We start from the raw sequence: 26053 nt of genomic DNA on the forward strand, positions 1-26053 counted from the left end.
CGCCGGTGCTGCATGTCAAACGCAATTTCTGTGTCGGGCTGCTTAATACAGTCAGAAAACCTCTCTTGCACTGATGTATTTCTTAATTCCCTGCAACACATTCATCAGACTAATTAATAATCAACTAGTCTATAAAGGTTAGGACTGATGCTCTTGAGACAACTTTGTCTACTCGGAGAAAACATATATACGCATGCACCATTTGGTATTGAAAAGGTGGACTGTTCAGACACATCCTCTATAACATGAGGGCTAATTAAAATCTAGGTTAATCAAACCCTGTACAAGCTCAGAGATTACCTAGCAAGGTGGGAATTAACTAAATCTGAACCAAATAAAGAAAGTACATTTACAGGGGAACGGTTTAACCTCTACCAGTGGGGGTGAAAACAGAACCAATTTGTTAGTGAAGTTCAACAAAGGTTAAACCGTGCATTGTGGTAAAACTATGTTACATGATTTCTGGAGACAGAAAATAGCATTCTGCATTGTATGCAATAACAACAGATTAATGGGTTTGTTACAAACACAATAATACAGGCTAGGTGTTGGTCATCATCCCTAAAAAAACACACAGGCTTCCTACTGCTCTATGTTTTGATATATCAGATTTATTCAGATTATATCAGATCATATTTGGTAGATCAGCTGTTTAGTGAAACTGGAATTTCCTGGCAATATCTGGTATACAGTGCATGCTGAAAACAATATTTATTAGTCTTCAGTAAAAATCGTGCTTTCCATGAGACAATAACTATAATGTTAAACTGCTAGGTCATTGTTTTTTGGGGTTTTTTTCTACTAAATTCACAAGAAAGTACCCAAGGGTAGTGCATGTGTATACCACTGAGCAGTGCATTTCATTCATTGACTTTGTGAAAGTGGAACTGCTTCAGCATTAGTCATTATTACCTCCCGGAGTGGTAGGCCATTTCTCTTCCTGGAGCCATACTTCAAACAGCAATACAAACAGAAGGAATCTAAAAACTCAGCGAGCGGTAGGGACTGTGCCAATTAATCGAATTTGCAACCTTTCTTTGAGGTGTTTTGAGCAGACTCGTATTTAGATGAAAAGAAAGTTACAATAATTGCAAGTGTAACAAAACACGACACATTGATTCTTTTTTTTTGGTATTTAATTCCTGTTAAAACTAGTTACAGATCATTTTCAAATCTGTTCCTTTCATTTTCTCAAGCATTAAACATTCATAGCAAATAAGAGTTGTATTATAGCCAGAGGTGATATATCAAAAGTAATTTTCTGCACAAAAGACATTGTACCATATACCATAGGAGAAAAAAATGATTAATATAATTAAGTTAACAAAGAACAGCATGTCAAAAAAATAAAAAATATGGTGGATTTTAATATCTTTTCACATTAGGAATCTATGCTTGTTTCCTTATGAATACACATTTTTTCATTGTTTTACTTGAATAGTACAGTAGGATAGCAAAGCTGCTTGAGAAATAGTAAGGCCAGTGGGTTAAACAGTATACTGTTTCAATAAGTGCGCTCCATTCTTACATATCTTCAAATACTGTACTGTAGATATCTGCTTTTTAGATATTGATTTTATTCTAAAGTCAAAACTGAACATGTAACTTTGAGGTATTGATCTCCTGGTGCACACTGATTTTTGAAAACTATAACGATATACAGCGCAAGGGCACAAGTGTATTAACTTTAGCTGTAGGGAACCAATATTTTAAATGCATGCAATCAACAGCAAGGTTGTTTATTAGTATTCAATTACCAAAACACATTACTGAAGAATGGCAGTGCATGTGCTTATGTAAGTGTAATGGTATTTTTGAATGTGTTTTAATAAACAATAAATCATACTATTGTGATATGTAGCAATAACCCGTATCTCCTGCTACTCTGTGTAAAATCATCTAAAAAATAAAATGTGTATTTCACACCAGGAACCCTGACAAACGAAAAATGTAGAACATGCACAATGAAAAACCTCATTGTAAATGTTTCGCAATCAGACTCATTTCTCCTGGTAATTGACTCACCATTTGCTCACATGGTTGTGTAGAGTTGAACCTTTACATTTCAGTGACTGCTCGATGCTGTGAGATTCCCTTTTGCTCGAGACTTCAGTAGGAGTTAAATGTATTTATTCGACCCCTGCAATTATTTCTAGCAAATATTTTTATGCTTTAATAAAGTGACATCTGAGATATCCAAATGACTTTTCCTACAATGTGATTTTGTTCATTGGCAACAAGGGCATAAAGTTATTGTGTTTATGTGTTAATTATTTAAAAACTTTTATATTTAGGAGGAAATTTATTGAGAGGTATCATCTAGGGACCGTTGCCATGGGCACTTTAATTCATGATTTTTTTATTTACAAATGTAATGTTGTTATTATTATAAAAAAAAAGTCTACTTCTGTATTGTTTGTGCCTGAAATACACACAAGACAAAATGTCGAACTTTTAACTACTCCTTTGCTTTCTAGTTAATTCAGTGGGGCAAAGTGAGACCTTCACAAACTGTTATTTTGGAATATTACAGTTTTACTACACTCTGTCAAGACAGCAGCGCCTTCGTGCAATCGGCATGTTGGAGGCTGGACTAGGGCAGCATACTGTCGCTCATCGTCTTGGGTGCTAATAGCCAGCAATTTCAAACCTGGATTGACGGTATAACTAGACACACTCTGTCAATGACAGGCCACAAACTGGGAGACCGAGAGTCGCAACACCTTCCCAAGATCGACAGATCATTTTGCAGCATCTTTGTGATGTCAGTTGTTAATCAGCACAATAAAAAGTCACTGCATCTGCTCTAAAACAGAGTTTGTCATTTTTCGATCACATCTAGTATCACTTTTATATATATTAATAATATATATATATATAATATATATATATATATATTATATATATATATATATATATATATATATATGAAATTGCAATGGAATGGCAGGCACCCTTCTGTACACACATCAAAGTATATTTAAATGCCAAGAACCTGGCAGCAAACAGATGAGTATGAAAATGGCTAATGCATTTATTTTCCACACTTTACTATTTTCAAGTCTTTAAGCATATCAAAGAGGAAGTATCAGCTATACCATATACAGTGCATATACTCTGTGTGTGTGTGTGTGTGTGTGTGTGTGTGTGTGTGTGTGTGTGTGTGTGTATACCATTACACACAGCTATAACAATTACTATATTCACACAATTATTGTCTTGAGATTCAGTTTCTACTAGGGAGTTCGCCTAAATCCCTTGTTTAGAAAGATACAGGGTATTAATGCTTGTGGCAGAGTAGCCGTCTGCCATGTGTGTGCGTGAATTCAGTGCCTAGTGACAGGCAGAAGATCGAGACGGAGGTTGTTGACACACCCCACAGGCGAAAATGGCTTTTTCCTTGGCCTGCAACCATTGAGTCCTTCACCATGCAATACTCGACCTGTGATTGAAATGGAAACCCCAGTCCCACCTGCAGCCAATTCACTCTGAATATCTTTGGCAGTCAATCTCAGATTGTTAATAACCTTCCTCACAATTCTTCTACTACTTCTTGGTGAAAGAACCTTCTTTCTTCCAGACCGCTGGAACGTTGTGACAGTACCATGAGTCGTGTAATTCTCGATAATAGAAACAATAGTTGAAACTGGGATACTCAAATGCTTGGAAATCTACTTGTATCCTTCTCCAACTCTATGACAATAAATAATTGTCTGCCTAAGGTCTTCAGATAGCTCTTTACTTTTTCCCATATTGACTTACTGGTAATGACAGCAATCATTCTATGCCTAACCCTTTTATACTCTCTAAGAATATTCACCAACAATCCAGCATTTTCTAGACTAGTTAGGTTCTGCATTATCATATTTAAATTTCTAGCACCTTGTAGACAATACTGTCATAGCATCAAAGGGTATGAATACTTCTGAATTGCTGAAATAAATAATTGTAGACATCTGTTTCTTATAACTTTTTTTTTTCCTCATCCATAAAAATTTCTAGAAATTATACATTTCCATTGGGGTATGTAAACTTTTGACTACAGCTGTATGTTGTGTGTGTGTGTGTGTGTGTATGTATAATTACAGCTGTCAATCATTTAGCATTTTTGATCAGTTAATTTATGGGCATTAGTTGATTAATAATTTTTAATAAAGGTAATGATATTATAGCGGCTGTCCTGCACAGTAATATAAAAAAAATCAATAGAATCGAAAAAATAATTTGGAATTTGGTCTTTTTAAAAGCATTTTTATTATTATTTTTATTTTACTAAATGTAACACATTCTCACAGAACGTTGGTTTTTTACATAGCTACATACTTGGTTTCCTTTTAATTCCGAATCTAGCAGAACCTGAGGCACCGAAGAATCTTGTTACAGGTACCTGAGAATACTGTGGCTATTGACAAGTGATTGCTTAGCATGCTGTCGTAGGCAGAAATCAGAACATCCATAGCCATGTAGATTATTCCCTTAAATTCTCAACCCATAAACATAAAATGCAGAGCTTCTCCACTATTCTAACAGTTTACATGAGTAACGAGTCTACTGACATAAGAGATAAAGCTCTAACATAATCTGTTTGCTGTTTGAATCTACCTTTAACAATCGAGTCTTCAAAATTAGCGCTTCCATAGTACCTCTTATTTGACCAACCAGCCAAGCAATTGAAAGCTCATTTACCAACAAAACAATTTATACAGACAAATGCTGATTGACGTGTGGTTAAAGCTTGTTATTAACAATCATTATCTGAGGCCTAAGTAGTATAATGATTATGCCCAAGCTATGTTTCCTTTTCTAATAAGCCTGTAATAGGATGCTTTGCAAAAGCATTCCCCTAGATAAGAAGTGTGGGTTAATCCGCTACATACAGCTTTTTTATTATTATTATTATAGATAAGAAGCATTCACAAAAAGCTTTAGGACGTCGGATAACTACAAGGGTACCAAATACAGTCAAGCATTAAAATACTATTGTCTAAACCTGATATTGATCTCTAGCATGTGACCTTATTGACCATCTGCCTGTTGTATGTAGTTCATATTACAATATCCACATTCCCTATGCTTCATAAACAAGGTCTTTATATAGAATTACAAGCAGAAACAAAGACAAAAAAGACAAGGAACCACAGCTACTTTATAGAATGAAACCTGTATGCCATGCCTTTAGGTCTTTTCCTTGTTTACTAGCCACATTCAAAATTTGCTGTCTCAACTTGCAGGGAAATTAGTGAATTCCAATGCATTTTTTTAATGTCAAATGGAACGTGAGTTTATACTAGCATCGAATGTAACAACTATGTTGATCTGTAGTTAGAATGCTTAGGACATATTTGACATGACGTACTGCAAGCAGTCTGTTCTAAACAGTATGTAGGCTATATACTATTTTTCCTTTTTTAAACCTTCATGCTCTTAGTCTTGTACATTCTAATGCTTTGCATGAAATGGTGTAAACAGTCATTTTACATACTACACATAGTTAATGTGGCATTAGCTTTAAAGACAATGCTATACCACAATTAATTTTGTAATAGAATGTCATGAAGACAACTATTCTGGCAAAATATGATTTGCGTAATTATAATGTGGTTACTAGTACTAAATTAATAAAGAAAATGTTGAGCAATATGGGTTTCATTTGTTAAACGCATTGTGTTTGTAAAATGTGATAACACTATAAAATCCCAGGCTAAGTTTACTACTTAACAGAGTTAAAGAGTGCTGGAAATATTCAAATACAACACACAGGGATACATCTAGGATACTAACCTTACTTTAAGCAGGCCAATTTCTGAAAACACTGATTGCAACATGTTTTTTTTGTTTTTGTTTTTTGTTTTTTGTTTTTTGCAACTCTAGACAAAGTTCTATGTAAATGAATATCATCAACACCTTTTTAAATGCTTAAAATAGAACTACTCCTGGAGGGAATTCAGCTCTTGATTAAATTAATCCACGTCTTTTTTAATATACATATTTATAAGCCTGAAGTCTGCTGGCTCTGCAAAGAAATATATATACACAAAGTTGCTGCTTTAGATATTGTAAAGGTTGCAGTTGCCTGTTTGTTCAAAAGAACACACTGCCTCCTTTTTTAATTATTTCTGATAAATACCAAGCACAATACTTTCATACTGATCACAAACCAGGATACCAAGAATAAATAGCCCTACTGTAACATGTCATGATACATCAGCTGGCATTGGTTGTCACATAAATGAAGAAGTTGTTATTTTAGATTTAAACGCAGTATACCACAAGAAAGCTTCATATTGTATTCCAATATTTCCTGACTTTCTTACAAATAATTTTTTTTTTTTTCTTGCATTAACAAGTCACAATTTATGTGCTTTCCTAAAGTACAGTATACTATAGTGTACTCACAAGGAATTGAGCGGTTGTTCAAACGGTTTTTTCTTATAATACACTTGAGAGTGACTTATATATCAAAAGGAAACTGACAGTTTGGTTAATAAGAAACTTTGCATCATTTTTATTTGTCAAAAGCAGACTTTGAATATACTCAATTTGTATCATATTGTTATGCTTTTGCTATTGGTTAAGGCAAATTGGCGGAAAGGAATGCAATATAACAGCTGGGCGCATTCTTGTCCCCCCTCCTGCAACTTTAGGTAGGGAGAGTGTTGTTGAATGTTCAGTGTGGTTGTCATATTTCTTTAAATAAATAAAAAAACTACCATTAGAAGCAAGCTGGCTGAGTCCGTGCCTTTGTGTTCAACGCTGGGCAAAGCAAGCTGCTGATCTCCAGCCAACTTCCAACGATCTACCAGACTCATGCGGCGACCTGCCTCGGGTAAGCCAGGGAGTACGCTGACTGAGATGGAGGGTCAGACGGTAACAATATTATTCTTCCCACTCTCTCAAGATGCACTGCACGTGGGCAAGCTTGGCTGTACCCGTACTCTGAATTTTAAACTGTAGCTTTAGGCTTGCTCTTTCTCCAGATGCAAAGTATATCTTTCTGAGAGAAGGAAATCTTACGCTTAACAGGTCGTGAAATAGTCCACTCTCCCACCAACAATATCTGATGTGGAATTGACCCACGACACAGTAAGAGTTTATACAGAAGTGAACAGTGGGATTTTGCATCATTGGGTGACACTAATGCAATCTGGATGTTTTGATTACCCAGTAAAATAATAATAGAAATTTGGTATACAGGAAAAACATATAGTTTAAAATCACAGAATGAACAGGCCTCACTGCATACCACATTTCTTCTTTTATTTTTTGTTTTGTTTGTATTGCAACCTACTAGCCGAGTTTATTACTTTTTAAATACTGGTGTCAACACAGGTGCTTCCCTGGCAGCTTCCTGATGGCATCCATGATCTGCACAGCAAAAAATGGCATGCTACTTTTTTTTAATTATTTTTAGCAGGAATCAAATCAGAGCGAGCTAATAATAACAAAAGGGACACTGGAGACTGATGCTAGTTTCACTGTCAGAAGTGATAACCTCAATTCACTAACATTTTTCAGCTCGGCACAAAATACAGTTCAAGAAACAACCACAATCACTATTAACACAAATGGTGCCTTTTATACAACAGGTACACAGGGCTTCTTTAACATAATTAATAATAACTTAATGAGTGATATCTGGTAGGTGACACAGGGCTGGACCAAATGTACTGTAGGCCCACCCCAGTACTACCAGACAGTAAATTCTAGTGCTCCCTCTTGGTAGAGAATGCAGACCTATCTTCCATTCCACATTGTAATCTGACCCTCCCACAGCTAGTAAAAATCAGCATGTGTAAACTTGCCAAAGCGTCATCACAAAATATAAAATCTCCTTCAGGGACATGAACTGAACTGTTCCTCAGCTTCCAAATACAGAAGATAGCCATTACCCTAAATTTTTTGTATGCATGCACACAGAATACACACAATTGGAAAGCGTTACATAACTGAAACACAGGATCTAGGTCTTCCGTATTGTGCAATTTTTTTTTTTTTTTAAAACGTACAATTCCATACAAATGCAGAAAGTGCTGTTACAAAAATACTTACACAGAGCAGCTTTACTTTAATTTATATTCCAAAATAAATTAAGGTCTAAATCAAACAGTTGCTTAGAGAAATGCTAAATACTTTGGATGCTTAATGTTAAGGCTGAATAGTTTTAGTTTGCTCAAAACTGTACTGTAACATAGTCAAACTGACAAGAATACAGATTTGTCCAGCCTAAGTCTTATACCAGCATAACATTAAAAAGAACATTGAGTAATAAAATACTAATGTAAACCATTAAATTCATGCACTTTGCTGCTGTGAACAAGATTCTAACTAAGCCACCACCTCTAATACAACAGCTATTCCATTTAGGAAACAAACTAGTGCCAGAAAGCTACAGATACATTAAATGGTTTATCATATCTTCTGTGAAGTGTGAAAGTCTGGTGGATTGACACAAGACTGGGACAAATCTATCCAATTCAGCTGCATGATCTCCTCTGCAACCAGGATGCTTCTGAACTTTGGAAGAATAGATACTTGAGGAGCAAACAGGCTGCACACTAAGACAAGAAACCAGAGATAAAAAAAATCCACAAAGGAAGTCATGAAAATAGGCACAGAGACCAGTAATAATCAGTTACATGATTCTATCAGCAACTCTGCCCAGAGATTGCTAATGATTTCCCTTGAGTTGATTTATCTATTATTGCTCCTAAATGATTTCCATTACATGAGAGTAGGTGTTAAAACTTCATGCTGATATTGGACTCAGCTCTCGCCAAGATAAGCACCAACTAAGACACAGCTTCTTTTACTGTTAACTAATGTGACCCATCTGCGTTTCCTTCCATCCGCCGATGTCGATATCCTTCTGCTCGGTGATGGCTGAAGTGTAACGCTGGCTCTGGGTCAGCCTATTTTGCCTCACTGGCGCACCAGCACACACAATAGCTGCAATGCTGACTCCAGGGATCAACCACAGAGCAGTCTCCCTAGCGCACCACTATGACAGCCGTCTGGACTGAGCAGAGTGGGGTCTTCAAGTGGGCACCTTCTACCTTTGGTGTTTCATCGACTAGCCCACCTTAAGAGGGCTCAACAGTGATTCTGGCATTCCAGCATTACCCCCACCCTTCCCCCACTCAGCTTAGCTCAGCTTACTTACCTTCCTTTACATTGACTCTGCTATCTTTTTACTATGCTTGAGGTCCCCAACCAGAATCTTTTCATCTCAACCAGAGCCAGTTGCTGCTCCTCTCTGCTGCTTCAGATAAATTCTTCATTTTGTGTTGCAACTCTTGACCACTAAATCCGATGTCTCTGAGAAACTGGGTTGTGGAGTGTGCTTCTCCATCCTCACTTTTCCGCTTCAGCAGCTTGTTGAGCGTACCGAAGTTTCTTCCTTTCATTTGCCTCATCTAAAGCATCCTCCCATAGCACTGTTAACTCTATTAGGTGAAAAAGGCGTACTGATCCAGACCACAAGACAATATCAGGTCAAAGATTAGTGGTGGCAATCTCCGGTGGGAAAATAAGCCGTTCTCCAACATCTGCCAGCATTTTCCAGTCTCTAGCAGCTTCCAGTTGTCCTAGACGAGTCTTAACTTAGTAACACACATGCTATTCTATACTACTGAATGGTTTAAAATTGTGATTAGATCATGACGATTTAGTGCCATGATCACTGGGTTATATTGCATACAATGAAAAACTAAATTTACACTATGAATAATCTTTTTATCTACTAAAGGCTTAGCCACTCATGACTTAATAGTCTTGATCTGTGAGCCATTGTTAAACATGGAATTATACAAACAAATACTGTAAATAACTGTAATTGTAAACAATGTAAAAAAGATATTATGTATTTACTTTACCATGGAATATATTGAAGCAATAACTACAGAGTGCATTGAGTGTTGGATAACAGTATTAATATAATCAAAGTTTTTATTCTACCGAGGTAGACGTTTGTCTAGTACACTCAAAGACTCTTATGTGCTTGGTCTTTTTTTTTTTTTTTTTTTGGGGGGGGGGGGGGGGGGGGGTCCTTAATTTTAATATAAAAAAAGCGATTCCAATTTTCAATTAATCATATAACAGAGAAAACAGCATTAATATATATAGTATTAAGCTTTTTTTTATAACAGTATCAAATGTTTGCAATTCCTTCGCATCCTTACATTATTTTATTAAGGACTGAATATTCTGTGTATTATGCAAAGTGTTTCCTTACTGACTGAAGCGCTTTAAACCACACAGAAAGCCTGATAAATGAGAGCAATTATCACGCTGAGTATTTCAGATGACTTTATAAATAATAGAACATTTCCACTTGGAACAACCATAGGGGGTTATGGATATGAAGTTAAACATTATAATAAGTTGGAAAATTACTGTTGCATTTACAGTAAGCGAGGCACTCAATATTAAATATTTATCATTGTAATCTAATTCAGCAAGTGCTAAATAAAATAAAAATTGTAAAGAGCTGGCACAATAAATGAAGCAAGAAATTACACAGTAAATAATGCCTGTGTGGAAATTTGATATTGTTTATTGATCCTTGTGACTGAACGTGCTCTGTCACTGGATCCTCCGTGTATGCGGGTGTCACGGGGATCACACGACCTGTGAAGAGGCTGTGCTAGAGATCGTGACAGCTGCAAAGCCATGGGAATAGTGAGCGCTGCTGCTGGAAATCCACAAGAGCCAGACCCCTGCTGCTGCTGCTTCTGCTGCTGATGCAGGGCCACGGTACAAAGGAATGGAGACCGTTCACACTACCCGGACGACGAGAAGCCTGTAAGACTGAAACTAACAATCACCAGGAGTGTAACCAGGGTCTGGGTTTATTTACCAGGGATTAGTTTGGGGTTATTAAATCCCCTAAAGTATAGCAGGGTGTAGGGCAGCGTAACCTGTAGCGGAACCCTCCTTTTGGTGGAGGTAGTGCTTTGCCGTCTTTAAGGCAACTTTTACTTCTTAGCTGTGTTTTGTATTGTGTTTTATTTTTGCCTTTTTGTATTTTGTGCTGTATGTCCCACGGGACCTACCATTTTTTGTAGCGTCACGTGTGTGTGTGTGTGTGTGTGTGTGTGTGTGTGTGTGTGTGTGAGCATTTGAATAAAACCTGCGCCTGTGTGGCGCGTCAATCTCCATGTTCTGCGTCCGACTCCTTAATCCAGGGATCACCATAAAAGTAACAAAAAACCCATTTTATAGTCTTGAATTCAGAAATTAAATTATCACAGATTTGTAAAACTTGTGCCTTTGGTTACAAACTACAGCTTTAATAAAACTGACTTTATAGTTTAAGAACACACAGCTATTGTTCTGCAAAACAATTTAATTGTGATAGTCCCATATTAGTTTTGTCCAAATTACTGAAGGTACAAATGTGAGTACATGGTTACTGGAAAAGATTATGTTAATACAGTAGTCTCCAGTTAAAAGAACAACCCTAAGGAAGCAAGCAAAGTGTTCTCTTCGAAGTGTTCCCCAAGACGGAGTTGACCACCAGACACAATATGAATCAACAAATAAATATGTGTTACTTGTCATGACGCACGTGCATCAACATATGTAATTAACAGAATAAGATATGAGAATAGGCAAGTGTACGTTAATAAACTATAATAATAAAGTACCAGACAAACTAACATTAATACACTAACTGTCAAACTAAATTAACGCCGTACCACTACACACATTAAAAAATACAGCAACAGCTCTAGATTAATTATGAATGCCTGTACATGAGCAATGTTCAAGACATGCACAAAAATATTTAACAGAATGGTGAAGCAACTCACCTGAATGGAAAACACCAAATTGCTCAGCGACTTGTGTCTGATTTCGTTTTTTTTCAGGAGCTTGAATCTTTTCCAACTTTTTGTAACAAGAGAAACAGCAGAGCATTTCACCGTTTGTTTGCATGCCACTTTGTAGCAATGAGGTGCACTCATGGAAATCAATATACAAAACGAGGCAATGATATGATGCCGGTTCCGGAAAGATTGAATGCACCAATTCGTGAGCCTCAAGACACTCTCGCGATGACAAGTCACATTAAAAAGATGGAATAAGCCATTGAATTTAAGTTTGATGATAATGAGTTATGAGGGTACAAAATAGTACTGCATCAGTTATGAACGAATCGCTAGCAGTGCCAAAAAGGTGTTCATTTAAGCAAAGTTCCTGTTCCTTTAGGCAGAGCATTTACAATGGGAATAATCTGTTTCATCATAAGGGTGTTCTCTTAGGCAAAGTGTTCTCTTCGGAGGTGTTCCTATACAGAGACTACTGTATATCTGGAGGTGAGAGGGTTCACTGTCATTATTACAGCAGGGTTCACTTTGAAGAGACTGTTTACTGTACAGTTTTCATTTTTTAAGGGACATGTATCATTCAAGGAATAATTCCTTTATAAAATAACAGAATAGGCATTTTTTTTCTTTAATTTCTAGAGTCCACAATAACTCTTCCCTTCTAATTAGAAACATGAGATATTAGCCGGGCACTATGCCAGCTTGGAGTATGATTTGTTTTCATTGAGCATTTAGCCAAGTAGATTCGAGAGCTTAATTTCACTTAGTTCCCAGAGAGAAAAAAAAAGGTCACCTGGTAGTACAAACCACATAATCAACAACTTATGCAAAAGAATGTCCTCACAAAGCTTTATCAAACTGAGTATGCCGTTCTCTAAATATATTTAAAAATGATATTCCGTATTACATATATTAGGTATCGTCAGCAGCTCCTTTTTCCTCATAGTTTGATTCTCTCAATAATTTGTGTTAAAGAATGTACTAACCTAGTTTCATCACAAATTCATAAGCAGTTCTATATATATATATATATATATATATATATATGTGTGTGTGTGTGTGTGTGTGTAAAACTTAGTGTGATGCAGGTACTAGTTTCTCCACTATATTCCCGTAGCCAGGGAGATGCACTGTCAGCAGGGGATAATAACATACTGTTATTTTCTAGAATATTTTCTTCTACTGATAGCTTTCAAATACTGTACTTGTCATACATTCACAATTAATTCCATCAAATGAACATCAGAATAACAACTACTCTACTGGAATTAATATGAAATTGACATTATTTAAGTGTTACCAAAAAGAAGATTCTGACTAATAATCAAACCACAACTGTGGGGTCTGTTTTAATGACGTAGACCTATACAGGAGCTGTAGCTCTTAATAACAACGCTCTAATGATGACAGCTGCATATCTTAACAATGGCTCCTCTTTATAATGGCCTCTGTGTGCTCTGTGACATTTTTCCATTGTTTTCTATTATATTGATTTAATTATTGGGGTCTATAAATCACCCCTGAAAATGCCAGCAATGTTTATTTACTGCAGAGTTTCAGTTTTATTTTTTTTTATTTGCAAGTAGTTATATAATTTCATATGCAGGATTATTGTATTAATTTTAAATTAAAAAAGAAAACTCCACTACTGTGTCATTACTACACCTAAATCTTTATTGAGTAATTCTGGAATGATTAATTTAGTTACTGATGCTCAGAGGTAGGGTTTTTAAAGCTGTGTCGGTTTCAGAATCACTTTCATGCATTGCAGCACTATCAATAATGTGCTGTTGCATTAAATATTTTCTATCAGCAAGATTTTGGTACCTCAAGCAAAGGCTTTATTCATTCAAGCTACACACCAGATGCGATGTGTCAAGTGAAAATGTGCAGTGATATGACAAAATAAATATATACACAACAAAGGCAACACCACAGGCAACGCGGGGGCAACACCAGGGTGACACTGGAGCGACGTGAAATAAATATATATTTTTTTTATTTTGTTTGGCGACAACTAGGGAATTGACCAATCAGAGAACAGCTTCAATGCACATAATCCACCAGGTTGAAGCAGTATGCAAAATGACAGAAGGAACCCTGAGCTTTATGACAAAGATCATTGCAATTATAAAGATACAGATGAAAGATAATATATGGGAGAGTACTTTGAAAGAATTGGATGCCTGGTATGTATGACTTATTGCCATATATGTTGAAATACTGTCAGAGAACACACTCAATTTCCACATCATGTTGACGAATATGTACTAGTCTTGATCATAGTTTTGACAATAGCCATTTTTTTTTATAGTTTTAAAGATCTGTCAGTTTTCAAATCTGTTGCATCATGTCTCTTGTTGTACCTTGTGGCCCAATGTGTGCAATGGCCTTTACATTTGCGGATGAGATGTGTTTACCTTTGTATTTTTTATAATAAAGAAATGTAGATAGAAATATTTTGAGATTACTCGGGGAAGTCTGCTTTTAAATGCCAGAGATTGTATTGATGTTAAGAGACTGTACTGATGTTCTTAACACAAGGTTTGCAATGTGATTACAGGAGATCCAGAAGTGTACTTTTGTCACAGTAAGACAATGATTCTACAATGTGTCCCTGGAATTTAATGCATTTTAACAAATAGTACAATGCTAATTGAGTGAGACTTGCACTGCTTAGCCTCTCCAGGTGTTCCACGTCAGTATGTCAGTACAAATACATGCAGAAATGTGTGACATACACTTCTACTACTATATATATTTTCTTCGCAGAGGATATCATCCTTGTTGGGGGATGATAACAACCAATTAATCAGTTACCATATTCTATGCCCTGGTCAGAATATTACTACAATACACTCATTCAAAACATGAAGATGTCAAATTCTGTTTTTTAAAAGCAAAGCAGATTTAGAAAAATAAATAACTAAAAAACAGTTAAGAATAGGGAGCCTGGTTTCAACATATTAAGGGTGTGTGAAGGGTTAATAAATCAAAAAGTGAACCAAATAATGTGATGGGGTTAAATAGTAGAAATGCAAATCAAAGCCTTCAGAAAGAAATCAAGGAAATGACAAACCTCAAAAGCAATAGCAAGTATACAGGGGGAATACCAATGAGTTACTGAGGGGATTTCAGGAGGTTGGCATGCTCAGGGAAAAGGCATCAGATTATTCATAGCCACTTCTGCTGAAACTGTGTATTATAAAATGGGCTATTTTAAACACTCTATCCTGATTGGTCAAAACAGGTTACATGTGGGTGTTGATATTACAGCATATCACCATGGGTGGGCACTTTTTTTCAAAAGCTACTACTACCACAGATCCCAATTAAAACTGAGTACCTAGAGTTACGTTGCATGGTAAAAAATAAAATAAAATAAATAAAAACATGGCTAGGTTCAGGTTCAAGGTATAAACAAAAGGCAAAAGCATGTTAAACAGCAAAACTACTGTGAAAAAAAGTAGCTAACATGGGATCTATAGTCTGTAAGATTTAATCATTCATTCATTTCTGAATTCAAAGGCCTATTCACTAGTTACCCTCCAACACAGGAACCTTGAAATCATCTCAGCCTATGTGTTTCTGAGCTTAGGGTGTTCAAGTAGCTACTCTATGATCGACGCTGAAGGCACAAAATGACCTTCTTGTACTTTACTGAATAAAAAAAGTGATAGGCCCTTCATGTCAATATGTAAAAAGCAGTTACTCGCACTGGACAGCACCCTTTCTTTAACAAACATTGTTAATTCTGAATATCACAGACTTAGCAGGATGACACTATTTAATGCTTCTTTTTTTTTTTACATAATTATAATTATTTAATTTTAAAAGGTCACAGCCTCAGTTAAATCTCCTTGACCATAGATTCCTGATGCACAAGTCTGATGCAAACACAATCACAGGAGAGCTATTAAGGAATACAGGATCTAATTCCAATGTTAGGGCGGAAGCTACAATTAAGATTTTGTCACTTGCTGCCTCTGTTGCCCTTCACGCAGAATAAGTCCTGGATAGATTAAAAGAAAATATCTTTTGGTAAATTAAAAACATAATGATGACAATCAATTGCAAATCATAACTAATTGCAAATCATTTTGCCAGGATTGTGGTGTGCTACAGCAAGAATAGCCAGAATTACAGTGGTTTATTGAGTATTTTTTTGACATTTCAGTCTAAAATGTCGTGATCCTGAGACGTTTTCTCTAGAACTGTTATAACTGTTAAACTTATATTCCCAACAGGACCCTTGTGAAAAGTCAATGTCATGGGGAAATGTTGAACAGTCTAAGTGTAATTATCCTTTTCAAAACTCTGTTTTGGAAAATTAAATTTTCCAAATTTTTTTATATATATATATATATATATATATATATATATATATATATATATATATATATATATATATATATATTAATGTTACAAGATCAATATGGGTTAAATATATATATATATATTATATATATATATATATATATATATATATCTAATATATATATATTATATATATATAATATTTAACCATTGGGTATTTGATCTTGTCTTAACAATTTAGAATGTAGAATATTAGAATATTTTAAATCAGTTGTGTTTAATTGTGAATATTTCAGACTAGAAGGTATTTCAGATAAGAAGGCATTTCAAGAAGTAGGCTATATGAAATGTCCAAAAAAAATGGGAGATTGGACCTTGTTGGTGTTCTCGCTAGTCTTTTTAAAGGGAGGGGCAGTATTTTATGTTACAGACGCCTACAGCAAAAATCCATTGCCAAAAATGTTTTCATATGTTTGTATTCACTAGAAATGACAAAAATGCCTTGCACTTATTTACCACCTCGCCAGAAGTTGCGCGACAGTTTCAAAAATGGCAAATGAAAAAGAGCTCTGTGTGACATGAAAGTGATATTTAAAAGTTTTAGACAGCAAAAACAAAACAAACCAGATTATACGAGTGCATGCCCAGTGATCTCTATGGAATGCCATCTGGGTCAAAAGCGTGTTGTGCTGCTTTAGAATGAGTCAGAATGGGACAGAAAAAAGGCAAGCATGTCATTCTGAAATGCCTCGCTGAAACAGTGCCCAACTTGCTGGAAATGTTGTGTAGTGATTTTTATATAGACTGTATTATATAGATTTTTGTTGCGACTTTGTTATGTGGAATGTAATAAAACGAGAACCAAAATGGTGAAATTCATTATCTTCATTTTACGCCATTTCCACATTTGTTTTATTTGAAGTGTTTAAAGTTACATTTCAGCTTGTGTTTGTTTGTTCGGCTACAAAAAAGGCACAAGTAAAGCTTGTAGTGAAAGAAATTAAGCTGACAAATGGTTTTTGATTCAAAAACACTTTATAACAAGAAAGGTATACATCCAATACAATCATATAAGCACGAGATTTAAACTGACTTCCAATAAGGCCTCAGTACAGCTCAGTGCATGTTTGTATCAGAAAGCACAGATATCCATGGGGTCAATTCGAAAGAGATGAAAAAGACTGACAAAACTTTACGATGTTTGATATTTATACCTCTGTAAACAATTGTTGACTCCACTCCCATTTGTCTTACTTTGGTCCAACGATAGGGGTTTCCACTCTATAACTGCACACTCCCTCTGCGTGGAAAAGGGGGGGTTGTATACCACGCTGTACCTACAGGGAGCATCTATCTTGTCTTTCAGTTCCCCTCCCCAATCTCATACTATCTCTGCTAATTTCCTGTCCTTTGGTGTTTAGATCAGACACCCATCTGTGACTGAGTCGTGTTAGACGATACAAAACTGCACATAGTGTATGTGTGTGGCAAACAGCCACACACATACACACAAACACATACATATACACACCTCTATATACTATAGCCTTTATAACTAGAGCTTCACCTAGGGCTGCCACCTTTTCCACTGGACAAACCCGGACATATTTCTCAGTCAGTCTTCCTATCAAAACTGCAGTATACTATAATACAGTTTAACACAATTAAGCAGGTTGATGATTCCCAGTCCTTACTTAAAATATGACTTTACCGTTAACAGAATGCATTATGCTACATTAATTATTTTACTGAAATCATGGAAACAACATAATTTATAACATATTTAAAAGTACAATAATTCCAAACTGTATTAATCTACCTGTAATTTAATCTACTTGAAAACTGAACAGAAATCGTTATGCACATACCTGGACTCCTTTTTTGCACAGCATAGTCCTTTAGTATAGTATCTTAGCTTAACCGTTTAGCTGTCACTGCTAATTTTACAGGATTCCAGTTACTGACGCTTTGTTGAACAAAAAGTTTGTTTTTTTTGTTTTTATCCCCTGCAAAGCTGATACTCCTCTATATCAAACATAGGCCTTAATTGCGAGTTTAGAGAACGAAAACTGTTAAACGTTTATATACGAATAACACAGAAATACTGTATATAATTCATAGTTAGTACAGTATTTTTTAACAAACTATTGAAAACGTATTGTCTTTTTGGTAACATGTACCGAAGTATGAAGTATGCTCTGTGGTTGCAAATACATTACATTTTGCTGTGGAATATCGTTTTTGCATTTGCTGCCGTGGTTGTTTTGACCACCAGTATGCAGCCTGCTGGGGTCACGTGTCAGCAATCCCCTCACTTGGATTGTTTACATCACATAGATATGTGCGTTGTCCTCGTCCTCAGCATTATTCAAATGCTGGGGACAAAGTAGAATGTACAGATCAGTACTAAACAGTATATTTCTAATAAGATAGTGGAAATTGTTTAAGCAACTAATGTATGTCAATGGAAATATTACAGGAAGGTTGGTGTCTCTTATGCGTTTCACTAAAAAACGGGACACTAGGGCGTCTGGGCTTGTTAATTCCTGCCACCCAGACACAGATGGCAATTCCCGGACCGTCTGGGTCAAACCTGGCTGGATCTGGACAGGTGTCAACCCTACCACCACCCTTTTACAACAGGTATAATTGTCAGTACTATTATGAACAAATGAATTAATTTGACAGAAAATTAAACTGTTGGGGATGTGCTAATACATTTTAGACTAAAATGGAGAACAGTCTACATTAAATCATGTATCGCAGCTCGATAATGACATTTCCTGATTTACTGAATAAAAAGGCAACCATTCAAACAAACAGGGAACACCATATGAACTTGAAGAAGGTAATATATAGAAGGGGCTCAAACTTTTATTCACTAACAGTAGCACCACAATAGTCCATGAAAATAAATAGTAAAAAAGCGAACATGCCTGTACATTGTTGTGTAGTCAAATACGTTACAGTTCATTGCACATAAAATCGTCAATAATGTTTCCTTGTTTTTTTGTTGATCTGGTGGGTTTTGACTCACTTCATTAAATAAAATGCCCTTTTCTCTAGAAGAGCAGAGAAATCGCCAATGCATTGGCATACAAGTTCAGGTGTGACATATGGTAGATTTCTGTACATTATAGAATGCTGTACCCTGTGAAGGAAAACTTTTTTCTTGCCGACTTTACTGTAATAATTTGTTTCATTTTAGATACCCACAAAACCGAACACTCTCTCATAATGATATGTATCAAAATATAACCACAGGTTATGTTTGTAGATTTGTAAAAAATAATATTTCTGACAATAAAAGTTTTGTGGCAACTACAGGCTTGTTTCACATGTATTTCTGTGACAGAAATACATTGAATCTTGTTTGTAAATCTCCCTCCCGATCTCTGAGGGTGCTAAGTGAGGACAGTGTTCTTTGGACGGGCTGGCCTGACAGTTCTTTCCCCAGGTCGGGAAGTAGGCCAGTCTGGAAGCAGGCGAGACTCCGTTGCAAGAACGTATTGACCCAGAAGGGAAACAATGTAGCAGCCGCAGATTGTAAAGGCAGCTGCATTCGTTTACCAAGGGGTCATGTGTGACAGCATATAAGGGGGACGGAGAATCGTAATCTGTTCCTTCACATTGGTTTGTAGTGAGTAAAAGCCAGAAGGACAGTGAAAGTGTATTGTTACCTAAAATCGTGAGTGTTGTGTTTTTGTTTGTTTGTAATTGTCTCGTCTTGTCTTGTACGTTACCAGACAGTTAACACAGTTCCGGAGCTGTCGTCAGGGGCTAGCACAAAATCAGACAATACTGCACCTTTGTCACAAATATAAAACTGTATCACCCACCACGAGCACTACTGCACGCACCTGGACTGGTGACCGCGTTTGTATTGTTGTGGGACAGATATTTGTTTATTGTTTGGGTCTGTTTTTCTTATATACCCCGTGCTGTACACATTGGTCGCCAGACCTGGAAATACAATTAAACATTTCTAAAAACTGGATTATCTCTGTCTGCTTTTTTCACGCACCGCATCACCCCTGCACCTGTCTACAATAAACCACTTTGCCAAAATCCCACATAAATGTATGGGTCCCTACACGTTTAAATGTCTTTTCACATTATAGCACAAATATAAAAGTCTGTTTGTATTTTGAAATCCTCTTCCTCTGCCAAATATACTTTTGGTTCTGTTGTCTGAGTAACAATCTCAACTTCCTGTTGCTTTTGTCTGTGCCTGTTTGACGCTGACAATGGGGGAGTTGACCACAAACAACTGCTGGGACTGCTGAGTTCACAGTAAAGCAGACAAAAGCTGTCGCACAGCCCCCTTCTGGAGCAGGGCACTTTTAGGATGGCTAGACCAAGGACAGCTGTGTTACACTACAAAAAGGCCTCAAAGCCAACTTAAAAATGGCTAGTGAAAATGGGGTTAGGGCACTTAGACAGTATCTAGACAGACAATCAGTTGCCTTTTCATCTGCTATTGTCTAGAATCAGCCACCATCCTGACATTTTTGAAGGATCCTATTAGGCTCTGTACAATTGACTGACACAAGGAGGCTGTTCGGTGTTATTGTATATCTTGTTACTTTTTTTTTTTTTTATTAATTCTATTTTAGACGTTAACATTACTACTTGAAAATCGATCTCTGTAAGCAAGTTAAAAAAGTTGTAACTAACTATTTTCAGTAACATACTGCACATGCCCTCCCATTATTGCTTACCAAATTAGAGTAATTATAAACCTCATGATAATCTTCATGATGTAGGCCTACACCCAAAAATTTAAGTGTGACAGACAGACACACCCAAAAACACCCTCTGATATTGTTAATAACTTTCCTCAGCAAGTTGCATTATAATTGGATAGCAATTAGATCTAGCAGCTATGTACATACGCACATATTGTACATTCAACTATCCCCAGCGGGTAATAATAAAAGGTAAAATTTATCATCACTGAGTTAAATAAAAAAGCTTCAACCAGATATCTCTATTTCATACAATGTTGCCCAAATGATCTACAATATTATGGCTGATTGACTGATTGTGTGAAGTGGGTAACAAAAACAAAGAATTAGTGAGGAAAAACATTAACACAAAGAAGTTAAATGATGGTTTCACACAGAACAACTACATTACATTACTACATACAAAAAAGACAAGCAAGGTTGAACGACTATGATATGTGCAATGTGCTCACAACACAACTGATAAATAGAAGAAACAACAATAAATTCCATACAACAAAGAGACAAATGGGCTCTATTCACAGGGTCAGTAACGACCCAAGTTCACCTGCTTTGTTGTGTACAAGTCTCCTTATCAAAACAGGTCTCTTAAAAATAGTCACGTTTCAATATATTTTTAATGAAATTAAATTTAATTTTCTTAATATATGAACATTTTATTTGGATTATTGAACATTGTTAAGGCTACGATTTTGTCATGGAAATTTACATGTTCTTTTTTAAACAACACTTTCAAGTGACTGCAGCTAACAAAATAAGGACTGTTGTTCACTTTCATTTGCTATAGGTCTCAATCACTTATCATAACTCACTCCAATGGTCTAGCAGCAAAGGCACTGTGATCTACGGCAAAAGTACAATATATATATCTTAGTCAAGCTTGGCAGAACCACATGATACGCAGGCCTTTGCTTTATCTATTGACTTGAAATGGACTGCATCATTTCACATTTAAAGGGCTGATAATACTCTGTCTCTAATTTAAGCATTTACATTTCTTTGAAGAAATCATTCCAGAATGAGTACTGATTGCCTTAATATCCCATGATCACAGCACAGAGCATTTGTAATCCCACATTTTTTAAATCATTCAGACAAAAAATTATTTAATATAAACCACCATTAAGTGCTTACAGTACATTCCATTGAAGTCCCCTTTCTATTAAACAGTATTAATGAGCTGAACAAGACTCAGCTAATCTGCCTGATTGTTCTTTTACTACTGCGTAACACCATATAATCCAATTAAAAGTGATAAAAATTCTAAATACCTTTGGAGGGGTAGGGATAATTATATTCTACAGATAACTATGTTTGAAAATCACCCCACACGATTCTTATGGTAAAAAGAGAAAAAAAATAAAATGTTTGCTATAAACATGATCTTTGGTGTGACATATAGGGCCTATTCTGTCAATAAAAAGGTATTCCCCATCTTTTCTTGAACAGTTATAAAGACTCCTGGTATCATGTTTCACAGAACACACTCTCTAATCCTGCCCAACTGATACATGAAACCAGAAAGCAGATTCACGACACCTGCACACTAGGATTTCTTTTGTTATGTCACTCTATTGAAATCCAGATTTAAAGGCAATTATGTTACACTAATGTAAAACTTGACTATTAACCCTTTGCGGCTGTATGTCGGACCAGGTTCAACATTATAATTTTCCCTTTCCAGTCCGATATCATCAAAAAGGCATAAATCATAGGTCTGTAGTCGTTTTTTTCCCTGGAAAAAGCCGAGAAAACCATTCAATGGACGAGTGAGACCCATAGGAGCTGAATGAAGCCCAAAAAGGAGGTGTATCTGAACAATACATCACAGAGATAACACAGACACATAACAAAGGAGATAGCTGCTTCCGTACCCAGCACTCAAAGAATATCACGGATATTTACAGAGCTTTTAGAGATGTTATATTAATAAAATAATGACTTTGACCGCATTATTGAGGAGTTTAGTGATAAAATGAGTGATCAGGAGAGGATTTATCAGTATGCACATCTATAAAGAGGTATGTGAAAAATACAGCGAACAAGGATGCAGTGCCTTTAAAACCTGTTTTACTCTGGAAAAAAATCTTTTAAACAGCGTGTGTAAAACCTAAATTGGATCTGTCACGCCTGACAAATGCTGAATAAATGGACTGCAAAGGGTTAATGTGTTAGTGGCAGTGTAACAGGGCAATGTTACATACATGGGCCGTCACTGAATATTATCATTAATTTCTTAGCAGACACCCTTATTACCCATTTATACAGTTGGGTTTTTACTGGAGAAATCAAGGTAAAGTACTTTGCTCAAGGGTACAGCAGTAGTGTCTCCCACCTGGGATTGAACCCACGAGCCTATGGTCAGAGGTCCAGAGCCCTAACCACTACTGTATTTAATGCACAAAACAAAGCTAAAAATAAGTTTGCCACACAAATAGCGAGCACAAGTCCCACTAAAAGGCACATCCCACTCCAGGATTTTATTACTCTACGCAAACCCTCTCTAGACTGACTGGGATCAACATCCCCTAAACTGGCCTACTTATGTGCTCCCGGAGTCCCGGCATTCTCACAGCGACTCCTGCCTCTTCACACAGCATTTTTGGTGTGGCAGTGCCTTCACAGGCTCTGTCTTGGATTGGAAGCTTTCGCCCACCGCCCAGCAATGGCCATGCAGTAGACACGAGCCGTGGCACAGATGGTTTTTGAGCTCCATCCAGCCTCTCCGGACATGTCCACCCAGGCAATCAGGACCTCCCGATCAGCTCAGCACCAGGCAAGCCTACCTCCTCAATTAGTTGCTTAGCAACACGTCTCCTGTTGTGTGTCCCAGCTGCTTCCACAAAGGCACAAATACACTCAAGAACCAGCAACAGGGTCTCCCTGTCACAGGCAGTTACACTAATAAAGCCAGCGTTCAATATAAAATATGTCGTTAAACATGTAGTAACAAGTTATGACACACCCCACAATAACATTCATTGTAACCAATACAAACATACAAACAAAGTGTATAGTTAGGAATAAATAGATAACTACATAGCAACTAACACAAAACAGTCATTTCAGTAACAGCAGTACATTGAACTGTATTGAATTCTTTAGGAGCAATCCGTTTGCTCGGGCAAAACATCTTTAAGATAAAGTACTTTCTCTGACTGTCCTTAGTCTCATACACTTCACTGCCTATCACCTGTTAATTTGCTATTTAATTGCCCCTACAATCATTGCTGTAGACTGACTACAAGTACAAAGGCTGCCTATTAACCTTAGCACTGTCCTTCCACAAATAACATATGACAATAAGATATTGCTCGCTTTGACAGGTCCAATAAAAATGTTTTTAAAAAGCTGCAACGTTTGGGATAAATTATTAGATATCTTAGTCAGATATATTGTTCCAGTACTGCAATTAATAATTAATTTTCAAAAAAAAGAGTGGACAGTAGAGCTGTCATTCTCAATAAGCTGTGATCTTGCTGCAGTTATGTTACTTTCTTTAACAACTTGAAGTCTAGCAAAGGTACGTGGGTTCTATAATAAACTCTTCAATTAATACAAATTTGAAATATTCATAGGTTACTGTCAACAACTACTTAGTGTTAAGTATTTTCAAAGTTTTTCTTATAATAGACACTGCTGATAAATCCAGCAACTGCTGATCTCGTGACTAGCAAGAGTTCCGAATTGGAATAAATATTTACTGGTTTTCTACTGGATGTCTCAGAATATAAAGAGGGGTGCAGGTTTACAGAAATTAGATACATTTAGGATTGTTTCAGCTGCTTTGCCAGCATTACGTCTCTCAGACAGTATGAGCAGTTATGAGAGCCAGAAAAATACCATACAGTATCAAACCATGAAAGACCAATGCTGGTCCCTGAGGTAATTTCCAAATGGGTACTTATTCCAATCAAGGTATTACTAAAGCTGTCTCCATTCCTGTACCGTGAACAATGATCACCACTTACATTTTACAAACCTTCACGGTAATATTATTTAACTTGCAATAAACCTAGCCAGAGTACTGCAATAACCAGTTTAAAAGGGACAAGGTTTATAAGTAATATTTTGTCAGCATTTTTGAGGATCACACACTGTATTAGAAAACATACATCACTGTTTTCCTAAACTGGCTCTTTTCCCAGGATAATTACAAGCTACCTGCATTGTTGCTATGGCAGTTAATTGCAGCTTCCTTTGCTGTTGCTGTACTTCTCAGCAGTCAGCAGTGGAATATAAACAGAAACTGAGATGAAGTTGCAGCGCTTCACTTTAGTTAGATCACTCCAAGTCCAAATTAAATTCAAGGCAAGTTTAGACGTGATTAGGCTTTGAACTGGACAATGAACAACCTGTGTTTTCAGCTGACTTGTTCCTTTTCATACAATGCAAGCTCGCCATTAGGGGGTTTGAATCCTCAAGATTATATACAGCAGAAAGTAATATAAGAAACTAAAACACTGACAACACTGCTCCTTTTGTCTCTTTACATTACTTGTAGAATAAAGTCTGCTTCTGCAATACCAAACTAAATATGAATAGAGTGGTTACATACCACATGTACAGTACTGCCTATTTTAACCTGACACTTTCACTCTCATCTACCCTATTTATGGATGAATAAAACAATCTTGTCAAAATATATTTCAAATTGTGGCCAGTATGCTGCTGTGAAGCACAGCACCTGACAGCTCAGTTTCATTGGCAGAGTCTTTCAACACCCTGCAAGCCAGCACACACACACACAAACCCTCACACAAACACACATATGTGTACCTGAATGGCGTTCTTCAGCCAGGCAGGTGGTTCTGATTACCACTGCGCTGGCTTGTATAGCAAATACCTTGTCCGTCCATGTAGCTTGGATAAATCATGTCACAGGTAACTCTTATTTTTAAAATGATCGTCAAAGAGGGGATACACTGCACCTAAGCATACATTATTTGGAATGAGAAAATGAAAACACTGCTATTTTCTCCAAATAATAAACACTGATATCTTCTCCAAATAATAACCAATGGCTAAGTGATACAAAATGATGCATTAGCCTACACTGTGCCTGTTCTGTACTTAATTCCAACTTTAAGGACAAGACACTAGAGTACATTTTAGGTTGTAGTACTTAATTATCGGTATATAGGCCTACTCCAGACAGTTAAG

General features: G+C 36.4%; 1 protein-coding gene across 1 annotated transcript in view; it reads right to left on the reverse strand.

Moving 5' to 3' along the window:
- The window catches only part of LOC121317288 (echinoderm microtubule-associated protein-like 6), a 120042-nt gene that overhangs the window by 92965 nt on the left and 1024 nt on the right, over positions 1 to 26053 (reverse strand). The gene's annotated exons all lie outside the window — the stretch shown is intronic.

The sequence above is a fragment of the Polyodon spathula genome, chromosome 6 (assembly GCF_017654505.1).
Source record: "Polyodon spathula isolate WHYD16114869_AA chromosome 6, ASM1765450v1, whole genome shotgun sequence".
NCBI classification, from domain to species: Eukaryota; Metazoa; Chordata; class Actinopteri; order Acipenseriformes; family Polyodontidae; genus Polyodon; species Polyodon spathula.